This window comes from Lutra lutra, chromosome 10, assembly GCF_902655055.1.
Source record: "Lutra lutra chromosome 10, mLutLut1.2, whole genome shotgun sequence".
Taxonomy (NCBI): Eukaryota; Metazoa; Chordata; class Mammalia; order Carnivora; family Mustelidae; genus Lutra; species Lutra lutra.
The window spans coordinates 25,226,167-25,238,913 of NC_062287.1; the positions used below are offsets into that span (position 1 = coordinate 25,226,167).

At 43.5% G+C, this 12,747-nt stretch overlaps 1 protein-coding gene across 4 annotated transcripts in view; it reads right to left on the minus strand.

Moving 5' to 3' along the window:
* Nucleotides 1-12,023, minus strand: part of PRDM10 (PR/SET domain 10) — a 99,409-nt gene extending 87,386 nt beyond the window's left edge. For 2 of the 4 annotated variants that reach the window (XM_047692348.1, XM_047692346.1), the window contains exon 1: nucleotides 11,905-12,023. The gene's annotated coding sequence lies outside the window, so the exon portion shown is untranslated. Of the gene's footprint in view, nucleotides 1-11,130; nucleotides 11,209-11,904 lie in introns of those variants that run through there. The other 2 variants (XM_047692349.1, XM_047692347.1) reach the window with 2 other exon arrangements.
* Between the last annotated feature and the right edge of the window lie 724 nt (nucleotides 12,024-12,747).

Here is a 12,747-nt window from a genome sequence, read left to right on the forward strand (position 1 = left end):
AGGCGCCCCAGATCATGAAGGTATCTTATCCAGAAAAGTTTTACTTCCAATTAAAAGGTATTTTAATACATTTTCATTACTAAACAGTTGATTTGGGAATAAATACCTTATAACTATAAGCAAGGGTTCTCGCATCTGACATATGACACTAGAAAATATGTATATTTCCAGTTAAAATGGGTAGACTCTTCAAACTCTGCGGTTAGCACTTTCTTCCACGGAGCGACAAACAGTGGCATCCAGCGCCTGTTCAGAAGTCTCAGCCACCTCTCTTCTGCAAACACTTGTCAGAACCACTACGTTCAGATCACATGTTAGATTCATTTGCAAATCCACTGAAGTGGTTAAGGGAGATCACAAAATTGGAGTCCCCTAATGGATGCAGTTTTTTATTTTAAAATGCAGCATAAGCACAGTCTATCTTAGTGAAAATGTGTACCGTGGAAATCCAATGGTACTTAAGTAAGCACCAGTGGAATAGTAACAATTATAACTACTGCCGTTTACTCAGCATCCATCACATGCCAGGCATTGTGAGATGGCCTTTAAATACTCAATTTCAATCTTCACAACAACCAGAAATTTGTACTTGTCCAAGGTCATAATGCTCGTAAGTGGGATTTGAACCCAGATCCCTTTCACTACCAGAGCTTGATCACTTCCATCTCTGCTGCACAGCTTTCTCCTGGGCAAAATTGCCAGAACGCAAGTGAGGCTTGGAGCTGCTCCTGTTGCCCTGGCCTCCCACCAGATGATGCAATCACTAGGCTAGGCTTGATCCCAAAGGAACCCTGGGGAGGTTATAATTTACCAAACCCACAAAGAGATTTAAATAGGCAAATCAGTCTATAGCCAGATTAGCTGAGGTAACTATAAAGCATAGTGAAGAGCGCCCATTATAAAAATGAAATAACTTTTTAAAACACAATAATATTTATTAAATGCCTATTCTATGGCCAGCATTGTTTTAGGAACTGAAGAACAGACTGGATGAAAGATTTGTATTACAATTTTCAGCAGAGAGGGAAAATATAAATAACATTAGTTCACTGTTGTAACAAAACAAAAGCTACCTGGGTGTACAGAACGGAACATAGCAGCCTTCAAACATTAACTGAGTCAACTCATACCAGGAAAATTAATTACTTCAAATATCTTTTCTGCTTATCTCATGTATATGCATTTCTCTAGCAGGGGAATTGCTGGGCTTCAGAGTCTGCATATCTTTGACTTTCTAGATAATTCCAAACTGCCTTCCAAAGTAGTCATACAAGTTATATTCCTATCAGCCAGATATGAATGTTCCTGTTGCTCAAGAGCATTAGGATTCGGTATTGCCAACTGTAATTTAGGTATCAGTAATGTGGCACTGTGGTTGAAATTTGCATCTCTTTGATTATTAACAAGGTTGAACACCTTACAATGCAAATATTTAATAGACATTTCGCTATCTCCTTTTCTGAAATGCCTGTTGAAGACTTCTGCCCATTATTCTATTAGTGGAAGCAACATCTTATTTAAGGTAAGATTCCATATCTAAGACCTATATTGAGGTCATGAATATTCTCCTATATTAGCTTCTGAAGGCCTTATTGCTTTGTCTTTCATCTGCCATGCCTCTTGGGTCATAAATTAAGTGTCTGAATTCGTGTGAATCTATTTCTGTACTCCTCATGGTGTTCTACTGATCAATTAGTCTATCCTGGTGCCAATACACACTGTCTTAATTACGACGCTCTTCTTGAACTCCAGTAGAGATGTTTTTCCAATTTATTTTTTCTTTTTCAAGAGTCTCTTGTCTTTTCTTGGGCATTAGCAAAAACTTTAGTATCGCCTTGTCTATTTTTTTTAAACTTGCTGGGATTACATTAAATCTGTAAGTCTGTTTCCAAAGAATTAACACCTTGCAAATATCAAATCTTCCAATCCTTGAACCAGTGTATCTTCTTCCTTTATTTAGGTTTCACTTAGAGTCACTCAATAAAGTCTTAGAATTTTTTTTCTTTAAAGGTCTTTTTATACATATTTTCTTAGACATTTTTTTTTAAAAGATTTTATTTATTTGTCAGAGAGAGAGGGAGAGAGAGCAAGCACAGGCAGACAGAGGCAGAGGGAGAAGTAGGCTCCTGCTGAGCAAGGAGCCCGATGCGGGACTCGATCCCAGGACGCTGGAATCATGACCTGAGCCGAAGGCAGCTGCTTAACCAACTGAGCCACCCAGGCGTCCCGGCATATATTTTTTATACACATTCTCTTAGACTTAAGAATATGTCCAATAGTTTTTTTTCAAAGATATTGTTTTTAAGCAATCTCTACACTCAATATGGTACTCAAACCCACAACTCCAAGAAGGGGTTACATGCTCTACCAGCTGAGACAGCCAGGTGTCCCATATGTCCTATAATTTATAAGTAGTGAAAAAACATGGATCTGAAAAAAGATATGATTGTTTCTACTTTTTTTAAGATTTTATTCATTGGACAGAGAGACACAATGAGAGAGGGAACACAAGCAGGGGGAGTGGGAGAGGGAGAAGCAGGCTCCCCACTGAGCAGGGAGCCCAGTACAGGGGCTTGATTCCAGGACCCTGGGATCATGACCTGAGCTGAAGCTAGACGCTTCATGACTGAGCCACCCAGATGCCTATTTCTAATTTTTTTTTTTTATTTTTAAGTAATCTCTGCACCCAACGTGGGGCTCAAACCCACAACCCTGAGATTAAGAGTCACATGTTCCATTGACTGAGCCAACCAGGTGCCCCAAAAAGATAGGTATTTTTTAATGATGTATAAAAAGATATAATTTTAAAGAAATGATGGGGGGGGGGTGCCTGGATGGCTCAGTGGGTTAAGACCTCTGCCTTTGGCTCAGGTCATGATCCCAGGGTCCTCAGATCGATCCCCGCATCGGGCTCTCTGCTCAGCAGGGAGCCTGCTTCCCTTCCTTTCTCTCTGTCTGCTTCTCTGCCTACTTGGGATCTCTGTCTGTCAAATAAATAAAATATTAAAAAAAAAAAAAAGAAAAAAAAGAAATGATGGGGCACCTGGGTGGCTCAGTGGATTAAGCCTCTGCCTTCAGCTCAGGTCATGATCTCAGGGTCCTGGGATCAAGCCCTGCATAGGGCTCTCTGCTCAGCGGGGAGTCTGCTTCCCCCACACTCTCTATGCCTGCCTCTCTGCCTACTTGTGATCTCTGTCTGTCAAATAAATAAATAAAATCTTAAAAAAAAAAGAAAAGAAAAGAAACGAGAGAGCACAAGCAGGGGAAGAAGCAGACGGACAGGGAGAAAGAATTTCAAGCACATTCCCAGCTGAGCACAGAGCCCAACGCAGAGCTCTATCTCACCATCCTGGGATCATGACCTGAGCTGAAACCAAAAGTCAGAAGCTTAACTGATTGAGCCACCCAGGCACCCCTCAAATAAAAGATACATTTTTTTTTTTAATTTTATTTATTTGAGAGAGAAAGAGTGAGAGAGAGAGAGCACGAGAGGGGAGAAGGACAGAGGGAAAAGCAGACCCCCTGGAGCTGGGAGCCTGATGTGAGACTCGATCACGGGACTCCAGGATCATGACCTGAGCTGAAGGCAATCGCTCAACCAACTGAGCCACGCAGATGCCCCAAAAGATACATTTTTTGATGAGACACCAGACTTTGGGATAACTCATATATAAATATGAATGTAAGTGTTCTTAAAATTCTTAATGGAACAAAGTTCTTTAAAGTACAATTTCTGCTACATAATTTAGTTTAGTTTTGGGTATTTTTTTAAATTTTATTTATTTATTTTGACAGAGAGAAATCACAAGTAGGCAGAGAGGCAGGCAGAGAGAGAAGGGGAAGCAGGCTCCCCGCTGAGCAGAGACCGCCCCCCCCCCCCCCCCCGACGTGGGGCCTGATCCCAGGACCCTGAGACCATGACCCAAGCCAAAGGCAGAGGCTCCAACCCACTGAGCCACCCAGGCACCCCAGTTTTGGGTATATTTTTAAGTAATCTCTACCCCCAACCTGGGGCTCATATTCACAAACCCAAGATCAAGAGTAACATGCCTCACTGACTGAGCCAGTCAGGCTCTCCATAATTTAGGGGGTGGGGGATTGTTGTTGTTTATTTAAGATTTCTTTTTTTAAATTTTATTTATTTATTTATTTATTTTAGAAAGAGTGAGTAAGTTAGCAGGGAAGGGCAGAGGGGAAAGAAGAGGAAGAAAGAATTTGAAGCCGACTCAGTGCTGAGCATAGAGCCCAAAGTGGGGCTAGATCCCACCAGCAGGAGATCATGACTTGAGCTGAAACCAAGAATCGGACTCTCAAGCAATGGAGCCACCCAGGTGTCCCCCATAATTTAGTTTTAATTCTAGAATTAACATTTTATAGTTATGTCATATCTTACTTCAACAGCTTTAACGTACTTGAGAAAACTTACATGTCACATAAACAAGTGCCCTAAACACCGACTGGCTGTAGGTCCTTATATTTATCAATGTATGAAGTACTTAATTAAAATCCTGAATAATTTCATTCATCAACTTCAAGAGAAGATGGATAAATGAGAAAGAGACTGAAATCTAATTAATATACACACCATCGCCTAAGATTGAGAACCCCCACACACCTTGCTCCTAGCCTAGCTCCCACCACTCTTATATCATTCACTAAAATTGTCTCCTTGTTCTCATCTGTAGTTACAATACTGTTCTGTCAATGTCACACATCAAGGATGAAATGTAAACAGATGCCTTAGAAAACACACTGAAAAGTTTAGTCATACGCAAAGCAACAATTAGCTAAAGGTGTTAGAGCTATTCCACCATCCAAAGGACATGATAAGGTTGCCCATAATCATGGTTTGTAATAAGACTGAAAATAGCCCCCAACAGACTAGCCTCAAAATCTTCAAGCGAGAAGAGATTTGCACACAAAAAATAAAAATTTTGAAGAAAAGGGAAGAAAACCTTGGAAATCACCTTGAATATCTTAAAATTAATTACCTTCACTCCTTTATGCCTCCAAACATCTTAGAATCCAGTAGACATTCTTGTACTGCATTTCTATATGAGGAGGCTAAAATGTATCCATCACTTCTAGAAATTTACAACATATTTAGGAAACAAGAAATAAGCACAAATAATTGCTGTATGATATGAATTAAGTACCCAATAAGTGCTACTATTATTAGAAAACAGTACAAAAGCCCTGTAGGACATTCAGAGACAAAAGGGAGCAGTTTCAAGTACGATGGTCAACAGGACTGCCATGAAGAATGTGTGCTTTCAGTCTGCTCTAATACAGGGGCTGGCAGATCACAGCCCAAGGGTGGCTCAACGTCTGTTTTGGGTATAGCCTGTGAGCTAAGAGTGGTTTTTACATTTTAAAATAGTTGAAAAGACTCCAAAAAAAGAGTATTTCATAACACATGAAAATTACAGTACATCACACTTTGGGGTCCATAAATAAAGTTTAATTGGAACACAGCCATGCTTCACACGACGGATGTGAAGGATCAGTTGTAACAGGGACCATATGGCCCACAAAACCACAAATATTTACTCCCTGGTTCTTTACCGAAAAAAAGTTTACCAATCAACTGCTGGAGAAAGAAGGGCGGGATTTTGCTGGACTGAACTAGAAGAGGAGGTAGGGGGTAGGGGGATGACACAAACATTCCATTTGAGAAATGAAGGTGTGAAAACATGAAGGAAAACTCCATAATACTGCAGGGACAGTGGGAATACTGGTTTGGCTAAAGCAGAGGGTCCAAAATCAGTAGTTAACTGAGCCACTGATCACTATGTGCTTTGTTCCTGAGACAGCTACATTATTGTGGTCACTGATAACAAGCATTTTCCTACCAAGACTATGAGACTGATACTATTATTATCCCCATTTATAATTAAGAACTAGTCAGGGTGCCTGGGTGGCTCAGTCTGTTAAGCAGCTGCCTTCAGCTCGCATTGTGATCCCAGGGTCCTGGGATCGAGCCCCACATCAGGCTCCCTGCTTGGCCGGAAGCCTTTTTCTCCCTCTCCCACACCCCCTCCTTGTGTTCCCTCTCCCACTGTCTCTCTGTCAAATAAATAAAATCTTTTTAAAAAACAATAATAATTAAGAATTAGTTAAACGACAGGTGCTTGGGTGGTACAGTCCATGGAGCAGCTGACTCTTGGTTTCAGCTGAAGGGTTGAGACCCAGCCACGCCCGGGGCTCTGGGCTCAGTCCTCAGCACAGCGAAGTCTTCTTGAGACTCTCTCCCTCTCCCTCTGCCCCTCTACACCGGCTGTCTCTCTCACTCCCTAAAATATAAATAAATAAATCTTAAAAAAAAAAGTTACATGATTTAATAAAGAAACTACTCTTTCTCTGCCATATAAATATAATCTTTAATGGGGGGGGGCTCATGAGTGGCTCAATCAGTTAAGCATCTGCCTTTGGCTCAGGTCATGACCCTAGGGTCCTGAGATCAAGCCCTGCATTGGGCTTCTTGCTCAGCGGGGAGTCTACTTCTCCCTCTCCCTCTGCCTGCTCTCCTTGCTTGTGGCTTGTGTGCTCTCTGTCAAACAAATAAATAAAATTTTAAAAAAGAAAAAAAGGAAGGAAGGAAGAAAACCTAAGCTTACAAACTTTATGTAGAGGGCCCAAGATGAGTCGATTGAGTCTAGTCTATGAATCTAGGTTCCTTTGCCCACAGAGCCCATGCTGTTCAATGCTACAACATATCAAACCTCCATACAGGGTAGTAAAAGGAAATATTTGTTTTCAAATACAGACATAAAAAGAACATGATTTTATCTGTAAGCTATATTCTTGTGTGTTTAAAAGGACAGTTGTCCCCTGAGCTGGTCCAAAATGTTCCACACTAGGAATCAAACTATCATGGCCTTTCCCTCAATCATAGGAGGGGGAAAAAAAAAAAAAAAGTGAGCTTGATTTTCTCAGTTTTAACTTTCTCCCAGAAGTATTCCTTAAAGCTTTGAAAAAATGATACATTATAAAAATCAATGAGTAAGCAGCAGACCAAGTTTGGGAAAATTCAGCTGATTATGCTTAGCTCGACTTTTTTTAATGGATTATGTGCTCAATAAATTTTCATTTTATTATTTTAAGTTCAAATGATTGAGTATATTAATTCAATAACAGTTAACTCAATTATCTGGAAGTGGCTTTAAGGTTTTCTTCAAGAATAATGCTTCTGTGAGATCTATCATAAGCACTAAGAAAAAAATCAGACACACCTACATATTAGCGTCTTAGATGAAACTATAGAAACCAAAAGATAATACATTGTATGAGGACTTACTGCTACTTGGAAACCCCACTCCTATTAAACTAAGTCTAAGACTACAAGTTCAACAGAAATATTACCCAAGCCACATAGGCAGGCTACATATGTAATTTTAAATCTTCCAGTACCTCTGTTTTTTAAAAGTTGAAACAGGTGAAATTGCAAAAACATATTTATTTAACCTAGTATATGTAACATATTATCATTTCAACATATAACCAATATCTTAAGAGCACCTGGCTGGCTCAGTGGGACTCGAGCATGTGACTCTTGAACTCAGGGTTAGGAGTTTGAGCCTAACATTGGATATAGAGATCACTTAAAAATAAATAAACTGGGATGCCTGGGTGGCTCAGTTGGTTAAGCAGCTGCCTTCAGCTCAGGTCACGATCCCAGGGTCCTGGAATCAAGTCTCACATCTGGCTCCCAGCTTGGCGGGGAGCATGCTTCTCCCTCTGCCTGCTGCTCTCCCAGCTTGTGCTCACTTGCTCTTTCTCTCTGACAAATAAAATCTTTTTCAAAAACTAAATAAATAAACTTTATAATTAACATTTTATCAATTGTTTCTTCATACTGAATCTCAAAATCTGGCATAAAAGTATTTTACACCTACAGCACTGGCCAAATTTCAAGTGCTCCATAGCCACGTGTGGCTACTGCCTACTATTTTGGACTGCACAGATCTAAGGGATAGCTCTTCTAAAGATCACAATAGTAAAAAGGCTGTGGATTGCAACCATTAAGTGAGACCTAGAAAGTGCAAGACCTGGGTCAAGAAAGGAGCATGTAGCTCCAATATTCTACCGTTGAAATAAGAGTTCAACTAGGAAATGAATAACAATAATGGACCATTTTAGCAGATAATGACCTTTCAGCAATCTACTTGGGGTTCTTAAAATATTGTACAGTATTGATTCTATAATGTTTGTTTTCTCCACATTGTAACTAGTCTTGCTATAATTGTGATTTGAGATTATCCATCATCTCCCCACCGCCTCTCCATTTCCTCACCAGCACCCCCACCAGCACCGCCAAGGAATTTTCTAACTATTTCAAAGTTATCAAAAAACAAAACATAGCAAAACCTACTTCCAGATGTTTTCCACAACTTGAACAAATTTAAAATCTACACAGATAATGTGTAAACCACTGAAGGAGCTGGGAAAGGGAATGGAAATAATGTTTCAGTACTGAGAGTAAAGTATCAATGTCACAGAAGGAGCTGGAGGAAATAAAATGGGAAGGAACCAGTCCAGAATGTTCCACAAAAATCTTGAAATAGTATTGTAGCCTTGAGAACAAAAAAAGGCCAGAGACCAGATTTAGCAATGATTCAAGTAAATCAGGTAAACAGTTTAATGCCAGAAGAAGGAGAAGAAGGCTTCAACGGAGAATGACCAAAACAATGAAGTCAGCGGCTCCCCTGTCACCTTCCTCCCCCTACATAGTACTCCAGGAGAATTCTAGAGGGACCATTCTGCAAAGATTTGCTTATAGCAAACAGTTCATTTTTCTTAGCTCACTGGCTCTTTCTGGACACCAGACCAAATTCTCATTTGCTAATCTACTAAAATGCCTATGATAAATTTAAACAATAATCAATAAATTCTGCTGGTAAAAAACACACAAATTGCTGGAGGGATGTGTCGTCGCTCTTTGAGGAAAGAGGTGGGGCGGAGGAAGATTATGTATTGTAGTTGGTAACAGGTCAAAGTCCATCAGCATTCAATTTTAAAACAAACTCGGACTAAACAATTCTAACACTGCAATGACAACGTGTTTAATAGTTTGTCTTTTACCAAAAGAAAGCATGTAGTCATGATGTGTTTACTAGTGCTTAAAATGTAAAATTACGGAAACTATAATTATAGCTCAATATTTTTCAGTTCTGATCAATTCTGCTTGTTACTCAGGAACATATCCCATTAGGACACTTTTTTTTTTTTTTAAGATTTTATTTATTTATTTGACAGACAGAGATCACAAGTAGACAGAGAGGCAGGCAGAGAGAGAGAGAGGGAAGCAGGCTCCCTGCTGAGCAGAGAGCCCAATGCGGGACTCGATCCCAGGACCCTGAAATCATGACCTGAGCCGAAGGCAGCGGCTTAACCCACTGAGCCGCCCAGGCGCCCCAGGACACGTTTTTAAAAAGTAAAATGAGTCAACTGTTGTAATTCTTTCAGTTCAGAGGATTTCACGATGCACCCCCTCAAGTATTGGGGGAAAGTACGGACAGTACCCAGTTATCTGTGAAGTCATGAGGGTACCCATCTACATGAAAAACAAAACCAGAAACAAAAACCAAATATCATGATGCCAAGTTTGTAAAAATGTTTGATACACACATTCACACCAAGATCTGAATCACACTAAAATATCAGCAAGGATTACCTCTAGTAATTTTACTTTAGGTAATTTTTATTTTATACCGTTCCTATATTTTCTGTGTTTTCTACAATGATCATGTATTATTGTTAAAACTAGGACGAAAAAATAAATTTAGACAAGTGGAAATTGAGGCAATACCAATCAATTTAGGATTGTATTGGATTGATAGGCTATCTCTTATACCACCACATTCTAAGCAAAAAGCATTCAGGGCCCTTGAAGACATGAACTTTGCCTTATCTATCATACTACTTGATTATGTTCACATGCACAATATATGATGTGCACATTGATACTTGTGCTGCAAAATATTAGGAAACTAAAAATGATTAATTTAGAAAAACAGACAGCAGGTAAGCACCCTTGCCATACAAAAAGCCAAGAGTGGGATGGCCAAGGAATAAATCAATTAAGAGGAGTCACAAGGTAGGAATGTCTCGGTCCAAAATTTTAAAATGTACATCTACTACAAATTGTTCACTTTATTTCTTTTTAAAAGATTTTATTTATTTACTTGTCACAGAGAGAGCACATGCAGAGGGAGCCCAGAGGGAGAAGCAAGCTCCCCACTGAGCAAGGAACTCAAGGAGGGACTGGATCCCAGCACCTGGGATCATGACCTGAGCCAAAGGCAGACAGAAGCTTAAGAGACTGAGCCACCCAGGCAACCCTAAATTATCCACTTTAAAACAGCCCCTTTTGTAAAACTATCTCACCTCAACTCATGAAAAAAGTAATGTAGAAGTTACTTCTAAACATACAATCAATCAGCACTGCTTTAAAACATGGGTTTGCCCCCCCCAACAAAGGCAATTTTCTCAGTTCTAGAGCAACATGTTCATAATGGTTCATCAACGTGGAAACTATTATGGTGTTGAGGATGGAGTGGGTAGAAGAGTACCCAAAACAGGGTACCTTCAGGCATTCAAAGAGCTTATTCCAAAAGGTTTAGTGATAACAAAGGAACGGGTCGTGCAAAGAGGTCCCAAAACAGTCGTGAGTGCTTTTGTTAGTTTTAAAATAATGAAGGTAAATACTGTTGAGGTTAAAACTTTGTGGGACAAGATTTGAACAGATGACGGTGCAGAATTAGGCACATGGCTGAGCTGGGTGGACTCATCGCACACTTAATCCTCAATGACAGCACCAAAACGAGCCCTCCCCGTGTTAAGCATACACAAACATCGATTGGAATTTGACTGAATCCAACAAATCCAAGCAAGGGTAAACACGCACGCACACAAAATTCAAGAGCGCTGCGTTCATTTTCCTTGGTCGAGTACCTAACACCTGGCTACTGACTAAAAAATGCTTAACGAAAGCTGAGGATCGCCTGGAACCTGTACACCATCCACCCGCCCCAAAGGGCCTCTGGCTCACGCCTTTGCACACAACACCGAGCACAGGTTGGCCTCGGCCTCCGCCCTGCCCACCCCGGGCTACTGATTACCAAGACTGACCCAAACGTGCCATCCCCGCGCCCCTCCAAGCCGGGCCTCCCCGGGTCCCGCCGACGCCAACTTGTAAATATGGGACTGGGGGAACTGGCAATCAATGGCAGGTGGGTGGCGCGGCCTCACGAGACAAAGCAGAGCGCCCCATCCGAGGGAGCCCTCCATCGCGCGGGCCCGCCTGGCCCCGAGCCCCGGGCCGCGCCGCCACCCCCGCGCCGCCCCCCGGGTACCCAGCCGGCGGAGACCGCCCGCTGCACCCCGAGCGCCCGCCCAACCGCCGCGGCAGGAGCGCGCAGGGCGCCCAACTGCCGTCCCGGCCCAACCAACGCGGGCAGGGGAGGAGAGGTGCGCGCGGCCGGCGGAGCGTGCGAGCCACTCGGGGGTCGCAGGGGGGAGGCTGCGCGCGGGGACGGCAGGGGCCAAGAGGCGCCGAAGCCATCGCTGAACGCGGCGCCAGAAGGGGCTCCTTTAGGGGGTTTTGCCCCTTTCCCCTTAGAAGGTGCAGATGGTTTGACCCCCCACCCCGAGTGAGGTGCCTTGTCCCAGCCCCGGCTGGACTGTACCATCGGGCGGTGCCGCCGGGATTTCTCCCCCCCACCACCACCATCAGTTCCCCCCCCCACCCGGGTCCGCGGTCGGTTGGCCCCGGCCGGGCTCTGAGACGCGGAAAGAGCTTGGCGCCATTTTGGGTGGGACTAAGCAAAGACGAAACACCCTCCCAGTCGATGGGGTACTCTGGACGCTGGTTTATCCGGTTCCCTTGATCCTTTAGGTACTTACACGACGTTGGGTGAGGGGAGCTGGAAGATCAGCGGGTCCCCGATCCTCTCTCCCTAGGGGTGATGGAAATCAAACCCCCCCCGCCACCTCCAGGTGGTTCTTCCCGCCGCAGAGTGGGAGCAGCATAAAAGGCGGGGCCTTATTAGCATAATCTGCCTGGCAACCTGATCTCGACGTTATGTGATTGGTTGAACTCTGTAAACCCCATGCCCTGCCTAGAGACGAGTAATGCTGGGGCGAACTGACAGGCCCAGATTTAAGACTCATGACGAAGATCCTGAGACGCTTATTCAGGCGGCAGAGAAAGCCAAAAGGAGATTCACACAATGGCCCAATGACTGAAGGCCTCTTTATTTCGTGCTCTGCTGTTCATTTAAAACCCAATCAAAGAGCGGGTCTCAGGCAGCGCTCGCCTACGTTTGTACTCTAAGCCAATCAGAAAAGCCGACTCTTCGGATTCAGGGTCAAGCCTGCCCCGAGGGTCTCGTGGTAGAGGCCGTGAAGCAACGGCCGGCCTCGGTGGCCCAGGTAGCAGGGATGGAGTGCTCATGGGGCCCGAGCCAGTACCCCACACCCGAGAGGCCCGGTGTCCTGAGACGCCGAGCCAGGAACGTGGCGGGACGAGCGCGCCGCCGGCTTACAGGCGTGCTCCGGCTTGGCGCCTTCACAGATTTGCACCTGAAGCCGACCTGCCTGCGGAGTCTCAGCTGAACCGATGCTACGCGCCAACCCGAGAGCAGCGCGGGCCTCGGCCGGTTGGCACGCGCCTTCCTGGGCCTCGGGTTCCAGGCTTCTGGGTGTCCAGCGCCCGCCGCGCCCTCCTCCTGCTGCTGACGGTGCCTC